The sequence below is a fragment of the Stegodyphus dumicola genome, chromosome 6 (assembly GCF_044657685.1).
Source record: "Stegodyphus dumicola isolate Sdum_Otavi_A_Nest chromosome 6, ASM4465768v1".
In the NCBI taxonomy this organism is placed as follows: Eukaryota; Metazoa; Arthropoda; class Arachnida; order Araneae; family Eresidae; genus Stegodyphus; species Stegodyphus dumicola.
Window position 1 is genome coordinate 229,201,405 of NC_140773.1, and position 24,312 is coordinate 229,225,716.

General features: G+C 34.0%; 1 protein-coding gene across 2 annotated transcripts in view; it reads left to right on the forward strand.

Moving 5' to 3' along the window:
• The first annotated feature begins 920 nt into the window (after positions 1–920).
• Positions 921–24,312, forward strand: part of LOC118182447 (multiple PDZ domain protein-like) — a 244,881-nt gene continuing 221,489 nt past the window's right edge. For both annotated transcript variants that reach the window (XM_035351789.2, XM_035351790.2), the window contains exon 1: positions 921–1,192. The gene's annotated coding sequence lies outside the window, so the exon portion shown is untranslated. The remainder of the gene's footprint in view (positions 1,193–24,312) is intronic.

Genomic DNA, 24,312 nt, shown 5'->3' on the forward strand with positions numbered 1-24,312 from the left:
TAAAACCCATAAGATCTTCGAATATGTGACTGTTGCAAGAATTAGGATAACTTATTGATTTTAAAAGCAATTACTTCTAATCTTTTACAGCTGACTAAATAATATAGCTGCTTTGTGAAATAGTAATCAGAACGCTTGTGTTGCCACAAATATTTTTATAATTTATCCGCTTTGTGACAAAAGGTTTGTCATGTTTCCACTTTGCGAGCACAGTTTAAAACATTCTTTTGCGTAATTTAATTCCATATTTAATATATAGCTTTTATAACATTTGGAAACTACCATGAACCAAAAATTCTAATAATTTCATAATAATTTTTATTTTATTTGGAGTTAGTTTATAAAATGTATTTTATTAAAAAAAGTCTGTAATGTTTTTGTGCATAAAATGTTTTAATATGAAAACATTCATCAGATTTTTGGTTGAGTTAGAAAATAGTGCCCATATAAAAAATTCCATCTAATTTCAAGCATGTACCATTAGCCATTTTTAAAATATCATGCTCGCAAGGTGGAAACATGACGAAACATTTTGTCAAAAAGCGGATTCAACTAAAAAAAATATTCGTGGCAATACAAATTTTCTGTTTATTAGTTTCTAAAGCAGCTATATGATGTAGTCAGCTGTAAAAAGTTGGAAGCAATTGCTTTTAGAAAATAAATAAAATATCCCAATTCTTGCAACAGTCACATAGTCGAAGATCATAAGGGGTTTAAGGTATATGAGCCGCCTTAAGGGAGAATAATAAACATCCGGTTAATTGAGAAATTGGTTATTTAAACTTTCAGAGCGTGGGAAGTCGTACTACATTTAATCAAAAGGTGTGTTTACTTGGCGACTTCTTTCTCAGCCAAATGGCGACGGTGCGACTGGGCCCGAAGGAGAAGTTGAGTGAGTCTTGCCGGAGTCGTCAGAAGCAGGCCGAAGTTACCTGTCAGTCGTAGCTGAAACCTCTTCCTTATCCGGAAATCGCGCATCATGTGAAACTTCTAAAATAGTACGTGGAGATGTAAATGTTGAGCTACCACTCTAAGTAAAACTAACTCCGGATTTATTTCGGAGAGGAATTTAACATTTTAATTTCGTTCGTATTTGGACCTTCTCTGTGATGAGGGCACTTGTTTCTCCCCGCGAAGTTTTCCTTCAGAGTTGCATTCCGTGTTTCAAGGAAAATGGACTAAGAGTATGAAAGTAAGTTTTTTTTCTTCATTATCAAGTAATGCTTTAAAACCAAAATATTTAAAGTTAGCTGTAAATAAGGCTTTTAGGACCCATTTTCGGGACCTATAGCGTTCTTTGTTGTTTAGTCCAGTGTAGCATTTACGTATAAAGCTATTTAATGCTTAGTATTCAAATTATTACAAGACAAGAACATGACAAGGAAAATTTATTTATTGACTTGTTCCTCTGGAAAAAACGATATTATTTCTTTTTCGCTAGATGGGGAAATTTTGGTGCATTGTTCAGAACGTGTATTTGTAAAACAAAATGGGTATCCACACGATTTGGAATTTAATTTTTATGCACCTAAAATTAAAAAATTTTTTTTTTCCAAGAGGTATATTTATTGCTCAATGCGATAAATAACTACAAGATTACGTTTTTTACTAGAATCGCATATGTATACTTCCAAAACTTCTGAAAGCCAGGAATACGATTTTCCCAGAAAACAAGCTTCACGAAACTATCACCCTTCTGCACATTGCATTTGCAGGTCCAGGATTTGATTTTAAAACTTTTGTTGAGAGTAAAACTTTCATAGCTAGTTTAAATTTTCGTTTGGAATAGCCACTCACAGATCCCTTGATATTTACTCTCAAAACCTGTAGTGTTTCCAAACTACAGTTTTAAGAATCGCTGGCTTAAATGATAAGCGACTGCGACCACAACTGGACATATTCAAAATTAACCGTTATCGTGATAACTTAATTTAAAATTTAAACGAAGTACAAAATAAGTAACTGCAGTAGATTTCAAATGAATCCCAGTTATAAGAACTTTAAATGCCGGTGACTTCATTATTCGAAATCCTTGTTTTGAGCTTCAGGACAAGTAAGATTAATTTGTTAGTTTATTTGCGTTCTTTTCTGTTCTTTGATTTGATGAAAGATAATAAAATGCAGTGCACACTTTTAAGAAACTAATTTTAAGAAAGCTGTTTTAAATGAATACTCCCGATATGTAGACTGTATTAAAACTGTTGATAAGCATGTAAGGTGGGCAGCATTAATAGAAACTCCTATTGTACAGGCATACTGTTCTTTACATACTGAGTGATCCAAGCCTTATTCTTAACCTCGTTGTTACTAATCGTAAATACTACTAACAAAAATAGTGTATTAACATGAAACTAACAAACATAGTATTATAAGGATTTATTAAGGTCAAATAGTTTATAATATATATATATATATAAATAAAATATTTATTATTGATTTTATTCATAAGCCAAATATTTATTTATTTTATTTATAAATTAAAATTATTTATTTAAGTATTTAAATAAATAAAGTGTAGTTAAAACAAATACTTGGCCTTAATAAATCCCTACATCACTGTGTTTGTTAAGCTTACTTTTTTGTTAGTGCTATGTGTTTTCGTTTGTACTCTGTTTGTTAGTATTAATATTTGAAAAAGGGTACTAAATCTACCCAAAATAAAATAATAATAATAAATAATTAATAAAATTTCCAGATTTCATTAAAATAAATATGCATTTGGCTCTCATTACAAGGAGTACCCAGTTATTTGTATATTTTAAATGTCCAAACTGAGTGGGGGCGGAATTTGCGCTAATTTTATTGAGTTAGGAAAATGATTATCTATGCAATTCATTTTTCGGCCACTTAAGACTGTTTTCGAACATTTCCGTACACTATATTTAAATTGTACGAAGATCCATTAAAATGGTGGATTTGATGATTTGTTTCTCCTCGTAATTAGGGGAATAATTTTACCACGGAAAAAAGACAAAATTCCCAAAACGTTCACGATCTGACATTTACACTAACAATTTCACTATACATTTTTCGTTAGAGGGTTTACATTAACATTTGGGAGAGTGATGTATACAAGAAACAAAGCATAATTACAAATAATTAAAATGTAACTAAATAAATATTGTTTAATTTTAATCGAAATTTACATTTAAAGACCAACCATATTCTAGAGATGTATGAAATAATACTTTACCGTTTATTTTAAAATTACCAGAAAACTGGACGGTTTTTTTATATGATTCTAGGTTTCTTTTTGTTTTGCACAAGTGCAGCAAAATTTAAGAAATTCAAAATTCAAACTTCTACTTTGGATTTTATGTCAGCATTATTTTGAGGCGCATGTTTTTTCGGAAATTCTACCGGGAAATTGAATTAAAATATTTCAGTTGAAAAGTAATTTAATAATTACAATAGAAATAACAGAAAAATGCACAAAATTGAAGGGGAAAAGCGGAAACTTAAAAACATTTCCCTAAATTAAAAAAAATAATCACAACACATTTTCGCTGTGATAATGTTACAGCCGTAATCATATTTCATAACCCGCACTGAGAAAACATTTTTGCAGTATTCACACTGATTTGCCAGTAAACTCTCTGTGAAGTGACCGTCATGTTTCGGACGTATAGGAATGTATAGTTCCTCGTATATGTTTTCATGGTCTAGATAAACGTTAGTCAAAATTTATATTTTTTAAGTTCTCAGAAATATGCTGTTCAGTTTCAGAGGTATCATTTTACGCACTTGATTGCAAATGAGTTTTCAGTATATTTCACCCTGAATCCTATATAAAAATTTCTTAAGCAGATGGCGTGTAAAACATAATTGCGGATCAAGCTATGTAGTGTACGGGATTAAAAAAAGAGTTTAGCAATAATACAATGTGTTCGTAATAATATCAAGTGAATTAATTATAGATTTTCAATTAGATATACTCTTAAAATTAAGCGCATAAAATGTAATTTTGAATCAAGGTATGTTGTACACGGGATTAAAACTATGTATGCTGTACACGGGATTAAAATTAAGCGCGCAAAAGATTATTCCGGATCAATGTATGTAGAACACGGGATTAACAAAAGAGTTTACCGATAATACAATGTGCTCGTAAAAATTATTAGTAGTAAGATATAAATTATCAATTAGATATACTCTTAAAACTCAAGCGCGTAAAAAATAATTCCGGATCAAAGTATGTAGTAGATGGGATTAAAAAACACTCTTAAAATTAAGCTCGCAAAAGATAATTCTGGATCAAAGTATGTTGTACACGGGATGAAAAAACTATGTTGTACGCGAGATTAAAACTAGGTATGCTGTACACGGGATTAAAATTAAGCGCGTAAACGATAATTCCGGATCAAGGTACGTAGTGTACGGGACTAAAAAAGAGTTTAACAATAATATAATGTGTTCGTAAAAATTATCAGTAGAGTAAGATATAAATTACCAATTAAATATACTCTTAAAATTAAGTACGTAAACGATAATTCCAGATCAAAGTATGTTGTGCACGGAATCAAAAAGCTCTTAAAATTATGCGCGTAAAAGATAATTCCGGATCAAAGTATGTTGTACACGGGATTAAAAACCTCTTACAAGTAAGAGCGTAAAAGGTAATTCCGAATTAAGGTATGTAGTACACGGTATTAAAAATAGTTTACCAATGATACAATGTGTTCTTAAAAATTATCATTTGAGTAAGTTATAAATTATCAATTAAATGTACCCTTAAAATTAGATAAAAAGTTTTAATTTATGAGGTAAGTACTATGTTGTTTTAAAATACTCGGTCAAATTTAAGTTCTAATATAAAAGATAAATTAAAGAACTTTCGACTCGTCTAATAGCAACACTGCTGAGAATGAGTAATCTACTTGAGTACATGAATGAACAAAATCTGTCTGCCATACTCTGATACATTCGTGGGCCGAATGGATATCAAATTCCTGTTGCGCTGCTATTAATGTCATAAATGGCCGGGCATTTAACGCTTTTGTTGGGAATGGTCAAAACGCATCCTGCATTTTAGTCATCTCGTCACGGAGAACATTATCGTCCAGGGCACAGCACAGGGAACAACCGAATTGTACGTTAAGAAACTTCATCACAGTTTTGATGGAGAACATTCCATTGTACGAATCTGAAAGTCTCTTATTTCTTTTCTACTTTCACCTTTTTGAGAAGTAGGTTATGTTTACTTTTTTCTGGTGTTCGAAACCAATCCCAGAACTACACTAGCTGGCTTTTGTACCATAATACCAATAGGACGGCAGGCGAGAATGTTGACAATGAGCCCCAAAGTAGTCCTCCTTCACAGTTCGGAGCGAATGAGAACCAAAAAACAAACAAACAAAAAACCAACATTTGTTGCTGAGAAAATGTTACCTGTCCCGTCTAATGATAATTAATGACCACAACACATGCAAGGACACTCTACACAAAACTGCTGTGGAAGATAAAGAAAAGGTTTTATTCTGGTTTCTCTCAATCATTCATTGCTAAACAGAGAGAAGATCTAATTCTGCAGGCTACGATTTAATTCAGAAAGATTTCAATTTAGTCTAATTTTCAAACAAATTGTGACTGGAAAACAAACTTAATTTCTGGGTTTTTGCTTCTCAGATAAAATGGCAATCACTTGTATAAGCCGGAGAAAGTTTCCGATGGCGATAAAAATTTCGATTTTAGTAATGTTGAATAAAACCATTCTGGTGAACGCCTTTGACTGGAAAAAGTAAATCACAAGAATTTTTTACCGAGAGAAAAACGATTGTCCCACATTTTATGAAGATATAATGGAGAAACTACATTTTTCTATGCTTTAGACCCTAAACATCTCAACCTAACAACTAATTTCTGCTTTAGGACTGTGTCTCGTCACAATTGTCTGTTCCTTTCAAGCAATTAAATAAAATTGTCATAATTTTCAACCATCCTCCTTATTCATGGAATTTGCCAATCTCAGTCTACTTTTTAAACTGTCTAAAGTGGAGTCTCACCTCAAAAGTAATTATTTTTACAGCACAGAGGGGGTTCAGAAAAATGTAATTAGACGCTTGAAATGTATTCCAAAAGGTGAGTTTTGTGAAGCAATTGAGCATTTATATGACCTTAAAATTCTGTAACCTTAAAAGGATTGCATATTGAAAACTAAGAGAAAGTTCTTACACCCAACTTTAATTTCGTATGAACTTAGTGTTAAACCTTTGTAGGCGTACTGCGTGCATTGGAACAAATACCGCATTTCCTAACGTAAAAGACACTAAACATCTAAAGAACTAAGCAACAGATGTTTCTAATGTCAAAATATGTGTTCAGGGTTTTTATACTAACAGCCATATTTAAACAGTTGTAGAGACACTACGTTATTTTGAAAACGGGAGTCGTGAAAAATGTGCACTGCTCTCGCCGGGACTCGAACATAGACCTCTGGAACACGCACTGAGTGTGCTAACCGTTACATCATAAAGGCGTGAAGAAAGGAGGGAGAAAATATCTTATATACTCCATCTTTTAATGGGCGACTGGGGTTTAGGGGACTCAATCTCCAAATACTGGAGGTGAAGAATCATCATCCGCCGCCTTTTATAGTTCGGACGCCACTGCACAGACATTAAGTTAATTTAAAAACAGGAGACGTGAAATATGTGCAATGCCTTTGCCGGGAATCGAACCTGAACCTTTTGAATACGCGCCGAGCGTGCTAAACGTTACACCACGAAGGCATACAGAAAGAATGAAAAAAATATCTTATACATTACCTAAATCAACACCACTGAATGTCATTTGCATTATTAGCATTGTCAGCAAGTCACCTCTAGCATAGTCAGCTGGTCACTTCTAGCATAGTCGCATCTTAGTCACCGATAGCGTAGTTATCCATAGCTTCCGATCCATTTTAGTACCGATAGTTGTGATTAGTCAGTATACCTTACAAGACTGATGCTGTACCACAAACTCGGCGAGGAGTACTTATTTTTGATTTGTATGTTTCGTCAAACTGGCGATCAGTTTTACTAATGCCACACCAACATGACTTTCAAAACAGAATAATTTTTAAAGTAAAACGTAAATCAAGAAATAATGATATTAGAAATATTTTTTGGCATCTTTCCTCATTTATAAAACATTTTACCAGATCTACCTGTACTACTTTACAAATTGTCAATTAGAGACGATTTGAGAAGTATTTTCATTGCATGAGACTTAAGATCTTTAATCTACCTCTCATGTAGCCTAACAAAAAAGCAATTTTGTGAACACAAAAGACGAGACGCTTGCAAAAGTTAACTATAATTTGGACAAATGCTACAAAAGGTCTTTAGGTTAGCACTGATTTCTGAAAAACAATATATTATATTTAATAATAATGAAATAGTAATATAATTTCTGAAATATAAATTATAATAATAAATTATGTATAATAATAATAAAAAATTACATATAATAATAATGAAAAATAATGCATCTGTATAATTATCGAGGATGTCAGAGAAAGCTCATTCACTGCAGAAGTCTTCCCCTTCAACGAGTATTTTTTCTTTCAAGAAGGGAACCTTCCATTGCTTCATTCGAAACAATAATAAGTTTTCTTTAAATCAAAGTTGACTTCAGGAGGGTTTTCTGCTTAATTTTATTCCTAGTCGAGAGTGTTGTTTTTTAGAGCGATATAAGAGATTTAATTTTTTACTCATACTATAACTCCTAAACAGTGCAAGTGATTTAAAACCAAATTAGTTAACAATATATTTTCTCCTTCCTTTTCGAATTCCTTTGTGCTGTAACTGGAAATGCACTCGACGCTTGTCCGGGAGGTCTAAAGAGCGAAAATGTTCTAATTCAAAAAGTTCTAAAAATGACCCCGTTACAGTAACCCCGAATTAAAAGATGGTGGACGATAACTCGTCAACCCCAGGATTCAGGAATGAGTCCTCTCATACCCAGTCGCTCTTTAAAACTGCAGAGTGTATAAAGTATTTTCTTCCTCATTTCTGCATCCTTCATTGTGTAACTGGAAGCAATCTCGACGCGTAATCGGGAGGTTCAGATTTCGAGTCCCTTCAATGGCATTGAGGATTTCTTCCGTTTCCTGACATCGAAAAATTGACTCTACAGTGGCGCCCGAATTAAAGGCATGGTGGACGATAATTCGTCACAACACAGGATTTGGCGATTGAGTCCCCTAATCCAGTCGCCTTTTAAAACGGGAGTATATAAGGTATTGACTCCATCCTTTCCGCATGCCTTTGTGGTGCTAATTGGAAGCACATTCGATGCGTATTCAGGATGACCAGAGTTCAAATCCCACCTAGGGCATTGTAGATTTTTTTAGGTTTCTGACCCCATTATAACCTAATGGATCTAAAAAGTCTTTTCATAATAAATAAAAAGTTTATTTAATTTTTAATAATTTAGAGAATGGATGAAGCATAAAATATCCGTAATCTAACTGATAATCTGCGTGAATGCTTCAGATATTTTTTAGTTAAATAAGATAAATTCTTTAGAAAGCAGTACAATTACATACACATTAATTTATTCTCTTATACTAATTTAGAGACATTCCTTTATTTCGCGTTTGGAGCAATTTCAATTTTGTTTACTTTTAGCCGAAAAAACGTATAGCCTACTTTTAATACTTCTTGTCACATGACGTTTTGCATTCTTATATTTTGCATTATTTACATTATAACAGGGCTGTTAACTCATTTTTGTATTAATGCAGCCATTATTAACTGTAAAATACTGTTTTAGGAATTATAAATTTTTTATTTAATTCAGAGTGTGACAGTGTAACATTTAGAAAGAATGTAGAGGCTTTGGAAACATAAACTATGGATCCTACTGAAAGATGAAGTAGCGAATTCTCGCTAGGTCTTGGAAGAAAGGTTGACTGCAGACGAAAGTTATAAAAAGTTTTTTATTTTAATTAAGCGGAACAGAAAATGCACTCATTCGGTACTCACAATATAACCATCACTTGTGGCTAAGTAACTTGAGCACGAAATAGTATGTGCAGTCACAATGAATTAAAGTTTAGCAGCACGACTGACTTCTATTCAGTGTAAACCACTTAATCGGTTGCACGCAGCAAAGTCGTCAACAGAAAATGGGTTAGTAGTTTTACAGCCGAGACTAGAATATCAATATAATCTAAAGTAAGTGTCTAGCACCAACTATTGAACAACACAGCTACTTTCAAACACACGGCATAAATCCAGAACTAACTTTTCAACCTCGAACTCTTTACTTAAATACTATTTACGAACTCTATTAGATTTGCATAGACGTTATTTAAATCTGCATTCTGGCAGGAAATTGGAATCAAAAGGAAAAGGAAAGTTTCTTAAAATTAAAAAAAAAATAAATAAAAATAAAAATTAAATAAATAAATAAAAAAACACCTGAAAGGTTTTAGATTTTAAATTACATCCAAAGGGGCATTTTTTTAAACATTTTGTGTCTTACCTTTATTTATTAAATTGCATGTTATTCGCACTTAAAACATAAAATTCAGTTCAACAGCAATATCGCAAATTAATTTTGAAATGAGCATATCTTTGGAATTTCCGATACAGAGTCTGGCGCGCTGGAGATAAAAATGCTCCCCCCGTACAGTGTTGCTATGGCTCGCTTTGAAATCGTTTAGTTTTTTAATCAAAAATTTCTTGAAGTGTTAAAAAATATGAAATCGATAATAAAACTAATTCCAAATTTCAAATTTGGGCTTCCAGATGCCCATATTCTCAGTAGGATTTACGTCATTCAATTTTAGATGGCTCTAGGTACCTTTGTTTTATCACAATGCGAGAAACGTACATTCATTTACGCAGATTCTTCATTGGTTAATTTCTTCAAATATAATACAAGGCGATAATATTGGGTGACAACAATTTGAAAAGCGAAACGGACATTCAGAGTGATTCGACGCAAAATCACAAAACGAAAACAATAGTCCCTCAGGAACAAAGCCCCTTTGGACTAATAATTGGTTAGAACAAAGTAAGGTCTTATGCATTCAAAACATATTTTTATTAAATTCGCCACATAAGGCTGTACTTTATTCCATTTTATGTGTGAACAGAAAATGGGTTAGTTGTTTAATTTATTTACTGTCGTGTTAGACGCTTATCGTTCCAGCAGTAATTTTATTGAGAGAGAAAAAGATACAATTCCTATGGCGGTGAATTCGTGAGGGTAGAAGTACATATTCGAGGCACTTCCGTGGCATGAGATTTATGTCAATATTTTCGCAAAATATTCGCAAAAGACGATTTGTGTTAATATTTCGGAAAGCAAAATGAATGGAAAAGAGGAAGTAAAAACACAACTAGCATGAAATTAGATAAAAATTTTATTCTGTATTTTTAGCGAAATTTTCTTTTCTAAACTAATAAAATCATGTAAAACATATTTGACTTCATTACTTTACATAACGTTCATTAAGTAGTATTCGATGGTGCTTGATGAAAATCGATTAAAGGTTCCATTTCAGTTTCCTGCGAGAATGTAAATTTTAACCACGTGTGTGCACGTCTAAGTGAGTTCGGAGTCACTATTTAAGAAGCGATTTTAAAAGTTTTCAGTAGGAGAGTTAGTTCGTAATTTATGTCGCGTGTTTTTCTGATTAGCTTACGTGAACAGTTGGTGCTTATCCATTCACTTGAGATTATATTAATATTCTAGGTTCGGCTTTGCGGCATGAAGCCTGTTTAACGGTTTAGATAAAGAAGGAGCCAGTCGTGTAGCTAATGTTTACTTTATAAGGTATTTCTCCCGCTTTCTTAGCATGCCTTCGTGGTGTAGTGGTCAACACACTTGGCGCGTATTCGATAGGTCCGAGGTTCGAGCCCTGGCGAGAGCATTGCTCATTTTTCATCTCTCCTGCTTCGAAAAAGAACCCTAATGTCTCTACACTTGCACCCGAACTAAAAAGGTGGTGGATGATGATTCTCCCCCACCAGGATTCGGCAAATGGGTCCCCTAATCCCCATTTGCCTTTTAAAAGAGGGAGTATATAAGGTATTTCTCCCGCCTTCTTAGCATGGCTTCGTGGTATAGTGGTCAGCATGCTCGATGAGAAGTCCGTGGTTCGAGTCCCGGAGAGGGCATTGCTCATTTTTCATCTCTCCGTCTTTCCAGGAGACATGGTCATCATGCTGGCAGGTGACAGGTGAGAGCAGTGTCCGTACACCCGGGCGGCATTCATTGACTATTCGGGTATCGTCCGAATCCCGCAACTGTCCAGAAAGATGTTCCTGCCATCACGCTGGCAGGAAAAAGAGACAGGAAGATTTACTTATACCATCTTTCCAATACCTACTCTCAAGAGGCTCAAATGCAACTGACTCTTCCTTCAGGCCTTGGCCAACCACGGTAAATTCCCAGCGTATTACACACGATTCCTCAGACGGGACGTCAACTGTTCTTGCGGTTTTCGCGAGCAAGACGCGGACTCACTTCATTACCTGCTCTCCTGCCCTCTGACAGAGCCCCTTCGACAGCCGTTCTTTCCTTCCGACTACATCACATATCCTGTGAATAGACTGTTCACGGACTGTTACTGCAACAAGGGCATCTTAGAGATAATGAAGCAAGTGAATGAAAATAATTATATCCGAGAAACTGAAGATTAATGTAAAATATAGAAAGGCGGCCTAACCGTCAGATTGCTAGCAACGACTAGGATGACTTCCTAAGCCTGTAGTGCCATTGGCTTAGTTTGACGGAACAGGTTAATCATATCTCTTCTGCTTCAAAAATATCCTAATATCTGTAAATTTTTTATTGTCATTGTATATTTTATTTTCTCTTCAAGTTACTTAGCCACAAGTGGTGATAAATCGTGAGTACAGAGTAAGTGCGTTTCTATTACTTTAAATTCAAATAAAAAGGTTATTTAAACCTTCTTCTATCGTCATCTGTTCTTCCAAGATCTAGCGAGAATTCTACAGAGTATTGTTCCAAAATGTAATAAAATACTCTACAAGATTTCAAAATTCACTGATGTAATTGTCATAAAAATTTCTTGCATTAATAATATCCATTAAACCAATACGAAGTATCAGCCAAAAGAATATACTTCAACAGGGCTCTCTTACTTGAAGCACTTATCTTTCCAAACTTTATGGTTTGAAAGATGTTTTTTTTTTATATGCAACTACGTAATTATTATAACTACGTTATTATTAGAAACGTAATTATATTTTAAAACATCTTTTATGAAAAGATGTTTTAAAATATAAGTACGTTTCTTTGGAATAAATTATACACATTACCCGTGTAGCCTGCTGAAGTTAAGTTCAGCTAGCCAATGGAAGTTCCACAGTTCCAGACCCAGCATGAGTATATTTGATTTTTCATATTTATCTTCCACAAACTCCGAAGTTAAGTTCAGATAACTAATGGAAATTCCCCGGTTCTTGGCCAAGCATGAGTATATTTGATTTTTCATGTTTATCTTCTATAAATTCCTAACGTATCTATATCTTCAATTTGACAATAAGGAAGAGTATTTATTTTTTAACACAGAGTTTCAAATGCAAAGCTATTTTGGTTTATTTTCTACCAAAATTTCAATTGGCCTATATGCATAACCACAACTATCATACTGACGTGCTAAGTAAAAAATTTCAAATCTGTATATAATTTGATAAAATAGTTATTGATAATAAGTTATTGATAAATAGTTATTGATAATAAGTTATTGATAAATAGTTATTGATTTGATAAAATAGTTATATATATAGGCCGTAGTTTTACCCACATACACCCCCTCGCCCAAAAGGAAAAATAGGGATTTAACAAGTGTAAAGGAAACGCTTTCCGCAGCAACAAAAATATCGCTGCGGCTCGAATTTCCGAGATAATTTTCGACAGATTAGAGAATTTCTGAGATTTTGCGAAGAGCATTTCTGAGATTTCTCGAATATTAGACTTTCCCACGAAAGTCGAATAAATTTGAGAATTTCTGTATTTTCCTATTATTATTATCGACAAACGGACGCTATTACTTACCATATTTTACTAGACAAAAAGGAACGTTATCCTATTTTACAAGCAGAAAAAGGACGTTAGCTCCGGATGGGAGAATAGTCTTGGAACGGCATTTTACTTCGAAACAATTTAAATCACTTTTCCAACTGTCGCCATAAAATATTATTGCCCTGTATTATATTTACAGAAATTAAATAATGAATCTGCATGAATATATGAATATTTCTCCCATTGTAAAAAACAAATGTACCTAGAGTCATCAAATATTGAATGACGTAATTCTATTGCGAATATGGGCATCTGAAAGCCCGAATTTAAAATTTGTTTTATTATCGATTTCATATTTTGTAACACTTCAACAAATTTTTTGTAACACTTCAACAATTTTTTGATTACGATTTCAAAGAAGTAAAATCATTTTTTATCTCCAGCGTGCGAGACTATGCATCGGAAATTCCGAAGATATGCTGAAATGATATGGCTCTCTTTGAAATCGTTGAGTTTCTTAATCTTTTTGTTTTCCAATGACAGATTGTGAACAATTACAAATGTAAGCCAGTCCATTCATCTATACAAGGCCAGATGGGGTGGTCTCTTTATTATGGAGGCAACTAATAGGCGGGCCACGATCGCCTTTCCTATGAAGGGACGGACAGTTACAACCATGCCTTCTCCGGGATTCGAACCCAGGCTCTTCGGCATCGCGGCCAGCTTCCCTGACCACTATACCGACTGGGCGGCTTGAGTTTCTTAATCCAAAAACTCATAAATATTTTACAAAATATGAAATAGGTAATAAAACAAAAAGTTCCTAATTCGGGCTTCCACATACCCATATTCGGGTGGTGTTATTCACGTTATTCAAAATTGTACTGGTATTTTATCTCAGTGCGAGGAACATGTATACATTTATGCAGATTCTTCATTATTTAATTTCTTTAAATATAATACAGGGCTGTAATATTTGAACAGGTTGAAAAGTGAACCGACATTTAAAGTTTTCAACGCAAAATGCCAAAACGAAATTAAGAGCCCTTCTGGGCTAACGCCCTTTGGGCTAAAAAAATGTGAGTCATTGTGAGCCGAAAAGTAGCTAAACTAACACGACAGAACAAAATCATTCAATTAAATTTCAATAAAAACTTCAGGATGTATTTTTATATCAAATTTCTTCAATGTTATTTCAAAGTAGGTAATCTGTCATCGTTATTTTAAATTATCATTGGATTATTTTCTTGTTTTATGATCAAAAACGATTACATTTATAGACGAACGGATCCTCATAAGCGTCTTCTTATTATTCGTGTTCGGCTAATGAAGCTCCTGTTCGTGTTCCGTTACGGGAGGTTAAGGAGAATTCCCTGCAGAAAAGGTTCATTATACTTTTATGGATTGCAATTCATCGGGAAGGAGTTAGCAGCGTGGGCGGGAACAAATCAATATTTCGCTGCTCCAGACGATAGTTGCCATCTCCGGTTATTTCGCGTTTTATTTCCGAGTTCAAGTATCGATTATTTACAGTACACAAATTTTATCCTCATTAAAAAAACTATTGGTCATTGTATCCTCTCTTATTTCTATTTTAAGACACAATAAACCAAAATAAAAAGTTGATGAGTGGTGAAGCCATGAGGCATACTGGCAGCTTTCGTAACGTTGCAGGCATCTTTACGATGAAAGTAGAAGGAGAAAGGAACACAAACAAAAAAAACTAAGTTAAAAAAAAGAAAATCGGAAAGCTTGCAAATTTTATATTACGCCCAAAAGGGAGCTTTTTAACGTTTTGTGTGTTGCCATTATTTATTAAATATAATGTTATTCGCATTTAAAACACATAAAATTCTGTTCCACAGCAATATCACAAAATATTTTAAAACAGCAAAATAGGATATCTTTGGAATTTCCGATACACAGTCTCGCGAGCTGGAGATAAAAATGTTTTTTTTTTTTTTTTTTTTTTTTTCTGTACAATGTTGCCTCTGCTCGCTTTGAAATCGTTGAATTTATTAATCAAAATTTCCTTAAAGTTTTGCGGAAGTTTGAAATAGATAATAAAACAAAATCGAAATTCAAAATTCGGGCTTTCAAGTGCCCATGTTCGGTTAGAAGACTACGTTATTCAAAATTGGATGACTCTAGGTACAGTTGTTTTTTCATAATGCGAGAAATATTCATGCATTCATGCACATTCTTCATTATTTAGTTTCATTAAATATAATATACGGCGATAATATTTGGTGGCAACAGTCTGAAACGTGAATTGACGCAAAATGCCGTTATGAAATTAATTGTCCTTCCGGGATAACGCCTTTTGGGTTAAAAAAAAGAAAGAAGGGGGGAAAAAAAAAGAAAGAAAAATAAAATTAAAAAAAAAAAAAATAAAAACAATATTACGCTGAAACGAGAGCTTTTTTCATTTATAGACACATATACGTTTCGAGAGCATTTGGGCATTGTGTTAAAAATATTTAAAAACAGCATATATTTAGAATTTCTGATAGACAGCCACGCTGGAGATAATAATGTTTTATTCTCTATAGTGCTGCCACTGCTCGCTTTGAAATTGTTGAATTTTTTAATCAAAAATTCTCTAAAGTTTTACAAAATATGAAATAGGCAATAAAACTAATTCCAAATTCCAAATTAGAGCTTCTATGTGTCCTTGTTCGTGGGCAGGATTAATTTGTTTTGGTAACTTTGTTTTCTCACAATTTGAGAAAAATACATGCATACACGTAGATTCATTATTTAGTTTCTTTAAATGTAATATAGAGTGACAATATTTGATGGCAACAATTTGAAAATTGATTCGACGCAAAATTTCGTTTTGAGTTAATCTAACGCCTATTTGAGCTAATAAATAAAAAATAAATGAATAAAAATCCTACTTTAGAGCAGTGTCCGGCATTCTGGTATATGTTTTCAACTGGAATCTGATAGACAATCTTCGCTTTTGTCACCACTTTCATGACGCGTACCATTGTATAAGTAGGGCATAAGTGTTGTGACTTATCTCAGTTCTCTGACGTTAATTTCAGATCAATTCCAAGAATATTTTTGAGGGCAAAAAAAAAGAGAATGGTTGCTCCTGTTGTTGATTTAGATCTTGAGCTACTTGTAGATCACAATATGAATTATTTAAGTTACATCCCAGTTCTGAAGCAGAACTCCCCCGGGGTTCTACGCCTCTTCCTCTGCCATTACCTTTTAAGAAAACCGAATGTATTTTAAGTGCCTTCATTCCACAAAAACATCATACACGTAACACTGCGCAAGGACTCCCATTAAAAAATGGAACAGTTCTATATATCCCGTTACAAAATGGAACAGTTCTATATCTCCCGTTACAAAATGGGACAGTTCTATATCTCCCGTTACAAAATGGAACAGTTCTATATCTCCCGTTACAAAATGGGACAGTTCTATATCTCCCGTTACAAAATGGGACAGTTCTATATCTCCCGTTACAAAATGAAACAGTTCTATATCTCCCGTTACAAAATGGAACAGTTTCATATCTACCGTTCTGCTGGACCGATTGACGAAATTCAAATTGCGTTTTTCATGTCTCGAAAGCGTGGCTTAGGAATATGTATTAAATTTATACACAGCATTGTTCTAATGTAGGTATTTTGACACAAAATCGGTCTTTTTCTGAAGAGACATGCTATTGTTTTTCGTATTTCGATTCTAAGACTCAAATTATGCAAAACTACCAAGTTGTGCAAAAATCGCACGAGTAGTTTGTAAAACGTTAGCTCTCAAAATTTTAGCTCCTCAGTGTTAATTGAATTTATTTGATGTATGTTTATTAATATTTCTTTCTTTATTAAACTTATTTGATTCTTCCTTTGAAATTTAGAATAAAATAATAAATAATGAAATATAAAATATAAAATAAAATCTAATTATAAGTATTATACAGACATATTTGTTGAAATTCTCTCATGAAGTTTTTGTAATTTCATTTAAAATGTAACTTTTATAAGACAATTTACTTTTTTTAATATTCTTCCATTTCTCGAAAGAGAATTCAAAAAGAAAAGAGGGAAGCTTTTAAAATTATGTTCATTTTTTAAGCTACATTGTGTTTTTTAATAATATGTATTAATTCCTCTTAACTGAATTTGTTTAGTGAACAGTAAAATCGCCTCAGACTATGATCAGAAATTTTGGGAACAAAAGTTTTATTTTTGATACTTTCTTTTTTCTTGAATAAAAATAAAAGGTATATCTCATGAAAGTTGGAAGAAAAAACTTTACCTTGTATTCCCTTTTAATCAGTTAAGAGAAGAACGGATCACAAAATAAAATCCGAAACTATAATATGTGATCTTACTGTCAACGAATGAAATTTCTGCTTTTATTGCCTAAATGTTTTTCTTGCTTAAATATTTTTTATTGCTGGTGTTCCGTATATATCTGCCTCAACCATAAATAGGAAGCACTAACAGTATTTGATTTTATTTTTAAACATTATTCCACATTTTCAATATCACTGGCTGCAAAGGTATTCCTATCTAGGAAAATAGTTTTCGAAGTTTGATATCATATGCATTAATTGAACTCTCCCACATTCTTCGCATGCTTTCGTGGTGTAGTGGTTCTGCACGCTGGGCCGGTATTCCAGAGGTCCGTAGTTCGATTCCCGGCGAAGGCGGTTGCAAATGTTTCATCTCTCTGGCCTCCAAAAAAATCCTAATGTCTCTACAGTGGTGCCCGAACTAAAAGGGTTGTGGATGATGAATCTCCACACTCAAGATTTGGCGATTAGATCCCCTAAAACCCCAGTCGTCCTTTAAAAGGGGTATTATATAAGGTATTTCTCCCACATTCTTGGCATGCCGTCGTGGTGTAGTGGTTCTGCACGCTGGGTCGGTATTGCAGAGGTCTGTGGTTCGATTCCCGGCGAAGGCGGTTGTTAATTTTTCATCTTGCCTGCTTCCAAAAATATACCTGATGTTTCTACAGAACCAATTCATTCTCACATGCAGAATATTTAGCCAATTCATCAAATGGTGTGGCACATTGAGTTATGTCAACCAGATGTTGTTAGTGGTTACCAATATCCTTTGTTTAGTTTTAATATAATCATCTACTTAAATTAATCCTGGAACTCAACAATGATGTGTGCAGTTGTTGATCCTAAATGACAGTCAAAATACAGAAAATTACAACCAGCTGCCTTGAAGATCATTAGTGTCCCTGGCCTTATCATCTACGGTACACCCTAGGCAAAACTGCTGGGGATGAAACGATTCAAGATTGGCAGTTCTGCACGCTGACGGCAATTATGGCTAATGCTAATGAGTAAATTTTGTACCGTTGGTTGGGCAAAATTTAACGTGGATCACCAACCGGTGACCTGTGAATTGATGGAATCGCTTCATAAAGGTTTCTCCTGTTATAATATGCCAGCACATTTGATCATGTTTTGAAAAGACATAATCCTCTATAATGTATCTACACCACTGTGAAGATTAGCTTCTCAACTGTAAAAAAACAACCTTCATAAAGGTGCAAGCATTTCAATGCCGGGATAATACTATGAAAGAAGGACTGTAATTTAATGCTTTGATTAGCAAAATAAAGAAAACTTTTGATTGCAGCTCAGCTCTCCAGCATAAAGGTTTCAAATTAGAAACTTACCTGTACGATGGGGCACCACCTTTAGGCCAGCGAACGGTTATGGAGATTTTTGTCATCTCGAATAGTGGCCGATATGTTTAAAAGTACCGAGGACAGGACACTGTTAGGAAGGCGTCCTAGGTTGACGCCAGCGAGTTTCTATCCGAAAGTTGCCAGTGATTAAAAAGGCCTTATTCATCACACTCAGGTTAGCTTCATAGTAATAATCTTCCTAATGAATATGAATTTAGATACAGCAAACTGTCTCTTAGCTATCTCTCTCGAAATAAGTAAATACAGCAAGCTACAGATACGGCAGATATTAGAGACAGTAAACTGTCTCTAAGAGTACCTTCTCCACACGATTTTGGTCTTCTGTTTACTAGGCCAGGAGGCCATCTTAAGGGAGTGGTGTTAAATACCAGTATTAAGCTATATTTTCAAAATAATGATTTCCTACAAACGCGGTTGTTCTCAGATAGTCGCCATGATATGCTTTATTTTGCTTCCATTTTTAATCTATCCAGCTGATAATTTTTATTAACATTTGCAACTTTGTTGTATTTAACAAAAGATGTTTTTGTCGCCATACATGCTGCTACTAATATTTGTTTCTTCTTAAAAGATAATTCTTATCAATGACAATCCAGTCTGCTTAGAGATGCCAGAGAAGAACGAATGTAAAAAGTTTATTTTCTTTTTTCCACAAAGTTGCATGTTCTCTACTAAAAATTTTATTTTCAAAGCAAAGCGTAAATCGTATTATGAACTCCTCAACCAACCGTTAAAATTTTACGAAGAAAGGAAGCAATGATAAGTCAGGAAATACTTTCGAAAATCGCATAGCGGAAATTCGGAAATGCAAACACTCGTACATTAGGAAGTCGCCGCGAGGCAAACATGTGTAATACCCAGGGGAACAGGGGAGAAATTCTGGTGGGAGGAAGATATATTTTAAGATGAAAGAACACTTTCACCGCCACCGTAGCGGAAATCTGAAGCTGTTCAAACAAATCGCTTGAGAAGAAACTCTCTGTGTTTGATGAGAGCCGTTCTATGTTTGGCAGAGAAAATGTTGCCAGAAGAATCATTTCGGAAATTTATTCATGGAAAACCTTTAGCTTTTATCTCATAATCATTTCAAAACTTAGTAAATCATGCTAAATGTTGTAGTTAAAATCTCTTATTTTGGTTTTGCTCTTCACGCCAATCGATGTCATGTTACGCTATTTATCATTCATATTGTCGACAAGCGTCGCCCTTGACGAAATAATATACTGTCATACGTGACACATTAGACATATTGTCATCCTTGATGCACTAGGCATACTGTCATTCTTGATATATTTAACATGCTTTCATATTTTTCACATAAAAATATTGTCATATTTAACATAGTATCACACTTCACTAAAAGTCAATAAAAACCCATAAAATCTTATGGGTACCCATAAAAAGTGTTACTGGTTTCTATGGGGCATTTTTAGCAGGGATCGCACTTCTCATTTTAAGATATGCCATATTTGATATACTTAATGCACTTTTCACGCTAAATATACTGAAAGATTTAAAAAGAATAAACAAATTATTTAATAATTTATTGTTCACTGCATACTTCAGCCCTCAATACGAACGTTCGAAAGTTCTCTCCTAAGGCATTCCTACCCTTATAACCCTCTTGTGCTTCGCAACCGCTCAGTTCCTAAATCTTTCTTTGTAAACTCTTATAAAATTTGCACATTTTTTAAGGGTTAGATAGTATGGGAAGTATTACCAGCTGACCCACGACATATCGCTGGTGTCCCTTATACTTTTACCATATTCCTCCATACCATACCCCATACTGGCCGTATTCAAACAATCAAACAACCTAACAGTGACGCCATGTTGTAGGCCACAGGTGAAAATCATGGTGTCTTCCTTTTTTCGCGGTTGTCAAAATCATTCCTGTTTCCGCGAAATCATCAATCTTCATTGAACCTCCTTCCCAAAGAGGTTACATAGTGGGGAGGGGAGCGAGTGGATCTTGGCCTCTCCCAAAAGGTAGGAAAGCAAAAGCGTTTTTAATTTAAAAAGAATTTTTAAAAGAAATAATCGAAAAATATTTAAGATCTCAGATCTTTTGCATGAATGAAGATGATACTGTATTTAAAAGGAGAGAGAGATGTTCAAACACTGCGATGATTTTGGCAATCAACTAAAAGATTGTTTCCTAAAGTAAAAAACAATATTCTTCCAAAATTCCGCATAAAGGTGAGTTATAATAAAATTTTCAGAATAAATATTCGTTCTAAAAAGACGTTCGTTTTTCTAAAACGACGACTTCTTTGGTCTTAATTGCGCTTTTACAGCTTTTAATTCTTTCATTTATGCAAATCCAATAACCTATATTTTCCTTATTTTTATTCTGAATTCGATACTGATAACCTTTATAAAGAGCTAAACCTTTTTTTTTTTCCTTTTAGTTCGAAGAGTGTCTAAAATATTCATACTGATTAATATAAGATGTGAAAATAACAGCTAATATTGTAACAGAATTAAAAATGGAATGAAACTTAAGATTTCACAAAGAGCCTAAACTAAGACACGTCTTCAGTCAAACGAAGACCAAGGATAAATAGAATATCTCTTCTAAGTCCTGACGAAGACTAACTTATAAACAAAGAAACTGCCCGGTTCTTCTTAATGACTCATCATGACATCTCCTGAGGAGCTATGGGAGGGGTACTGTACTCTCCGATTTCGCGGGAACAGGAATAATTTTTAAAAACGCGGAAAGAGGAATCGCGGAAACAGAACTAATTCAAAATCGTTTACGTTTCACTCAACTGGTTGGCGGCCCAACCGGTATAGTAGTTGGTGACTCTGATTACCTACCGAAGGACCCGAAGGAGCCATGGTTGTTTGTAAGTGTAAAGTATCTGTGCGGCATAGGGGAACCCCAAATATGCGGCGAACCAAAAGTCCTCTTAAGAGGTTGGTGGTAGGGGAAGAGAGTTGGGAGAACATCGGACGCGTCCTCCCGGGGTGCTATCACCTATATGGTGCTCAAGACTTTTGCTTTTGACTCCTTGCGATGATGAATGTGGTGAGCTTGTGCTCACCCTTTCCAGACAAGTAAGAATGGTAACAACAACAAAAAATGGCTATTTTGTCGTTTGTTTACCAAATTATCTACATATACTCGATGAATGCAATATTACTCCCGTGACTGTAAGCCCGTTAGTTAAGATTTGAACCTGATAAAATCACCAGAGTTCAAATATCTTAACTCCTTAGCCGTCGTTTGGCACTGTGCTGAAGAGTTTCGTTTCTTCTGACGCGACGTGGTTCTAATGAAACCATAGATTTATTTAAGATATTTACATTGTATTATTGTAAAAAAGTATGCTTATTCAATTCAGATGTTGAAAGAAGTTTCAAGTACTTAAACAATAAATTAGTTTGTTTTAAAAGGTGCCAAATTACGATCACGTAAATTAACGCTTGGTATCTCATTCACAGAAATATATATCGTACCTTAAATGTTTTAAAAAGTTTATACATGCCTATGTTAGCTAAAATTAAACGGATCACTAATGGTCGAGTGCATAAGATAACTGAGCACTAGTAGTTTGATCCAGATTCAAATCCAGACTACCATGTCGATTGCATGGACGTTTTCGTTATTTTGTCCATGTTTAATATAAATATAAGCCAGGTTTCCTAAGAAGGAGGACATTTCTCTCCTTAAGCAGATACTCTTTGTGACTTTGCTCCAAACTAGTAATTGTATACTACAGTTTTAAGTACTTTTAAATGCTTTGAATTGGTTAATTATTGTGCACTACGTTTATTTTAATCATTGTATGCATACTGATTTCGAATATTTCATACAAAATCTTTTATTATATCCTTCCCTTTAACGTCTTTTTAACCTGAGCGTTCTCCTCCCATATCGTATTCAGTTGTATATTCGTGGAAATGAGCCAATTAGTAACCAATTACTTATGTTTAATAGATTCTTTAAATCTTTGATTTCCGTTTTTGTTTTTAACACTATAGTCTTAAAAATTAAAAAAAAAATTATGTGTATATCACATGGCTTCCTGGTACGGAATATTAAATTATATGCCATTTTTCCTGCGTTTCATTTAAAATTATTTCCTCGAATTTCTTAGAGCTAGATTTCTCAATCAATTCATTCAGTTGTCACATCGCGGCAAGGCAAAAACACTTAAAAACTCAAAATATCTTCATTAAAACTGAAAGAAACAGAAAAACATAAAACACCAAATACAGTTGAAACAATCTAAAAAAAACATTTTTACAATTAAAATTACAGTTTCAACGCAAAAACAAGCAACTCGGCCAGCAGGCAAGAAAACATCTATTTCGGTGCACAAAACTAAAAGTTCCGTTTTGGTCCCACTCGGCGAAAAGACACTGAAGGTGCAGAAAGACTTAATTCACTATTCTGCTAAGTTTCAAATATGGCTGCTATGGAAAAACATAATTAGGCTTAGCCGCACTTAAACAACTTTTAAATTGCTGATAATCCTGCCCTTATTGCATGCAGATTAACTAAATGCATAAAAACCTTAACCGGAAGATAAGAACAACATAATTCAAACATTTTTAAGGCAAAAAATGCATATTTTGCCAACATATAAGAATAAAAAACTGAGCTCACTGAGCAGAGTAACAAAATGGATATATATACTAGTATATATAATATCGCATATATTTATATACTTTTGGTGCATCGTTATGAAAAAGCGAGGAGCTCCACTGCATGTTATAGCAGTCCTATATTTAAAATTTCAACGTTCTGAGTAAGCAGAGGGGGTGCACACACACACACACACACACACACACACACATATATATATATATATAATATATATTTATATAAATTTTAGTTCAGCCAATTGCAACCAGAAAGCGAGGTGTACAACGACATGTTATGGCGGTCCTATATACAAAATTTTAACGTTGTGAAGCTACTTGCTTTTGAGTTACGCGAGATGCATAAATACGTACGTACGTACTTACAGAGTTCACGAAAAAAAATCTCTCCTGTATCTATTTTAAATCTTTTTTGGAACTCTTTTTGAGAAAAAGAGTCTTTTATTCTGTCCTTAAGTATAGATATCGCCTTAAAAACATGGTTAAATTGCATTCGATAGCTGTCAAAATGGATATTTTCGTTGAAATATGATATTCGAAAATTTCCTCGATTGCAATTCTTTCTTTACTTCGAAAAAGCAAGTAAAAAGTTGAGAGATTTAGGCAAAATCGGCCTTTTGAACGAGTTCAGTTAAATTTTTCAGAAATTCCGTGCACTTCTTTCTGATCATCGTGTTTGTAAATAATTATAAATTGAATAAATAAGAAAAAGATATTGGAGATACCCATTTACTGAATGCCAAGTCTCTGTTTTATGCCTTACAGTTTTCATAGTTCTACTACTTAACCTAAGTGAGCTACTTCCGATCTCTCTAATGGTCTATGGATTCTCCGATATTTGCTGGAGGTCTTTCTGCAGTTGAAGCTCCCTTTACTCACGATGAAAACGGCGCTTTTATCTCCCGGCGATTTATATTCTTCTTGCACGGAAAGATCTAGAATCCTTCGCGTCCTCTTTTTATGACAGGAAGGGAAAAAAAAAATTATTTACCGCTCTTCCTCTTGCAGAAGATTCTC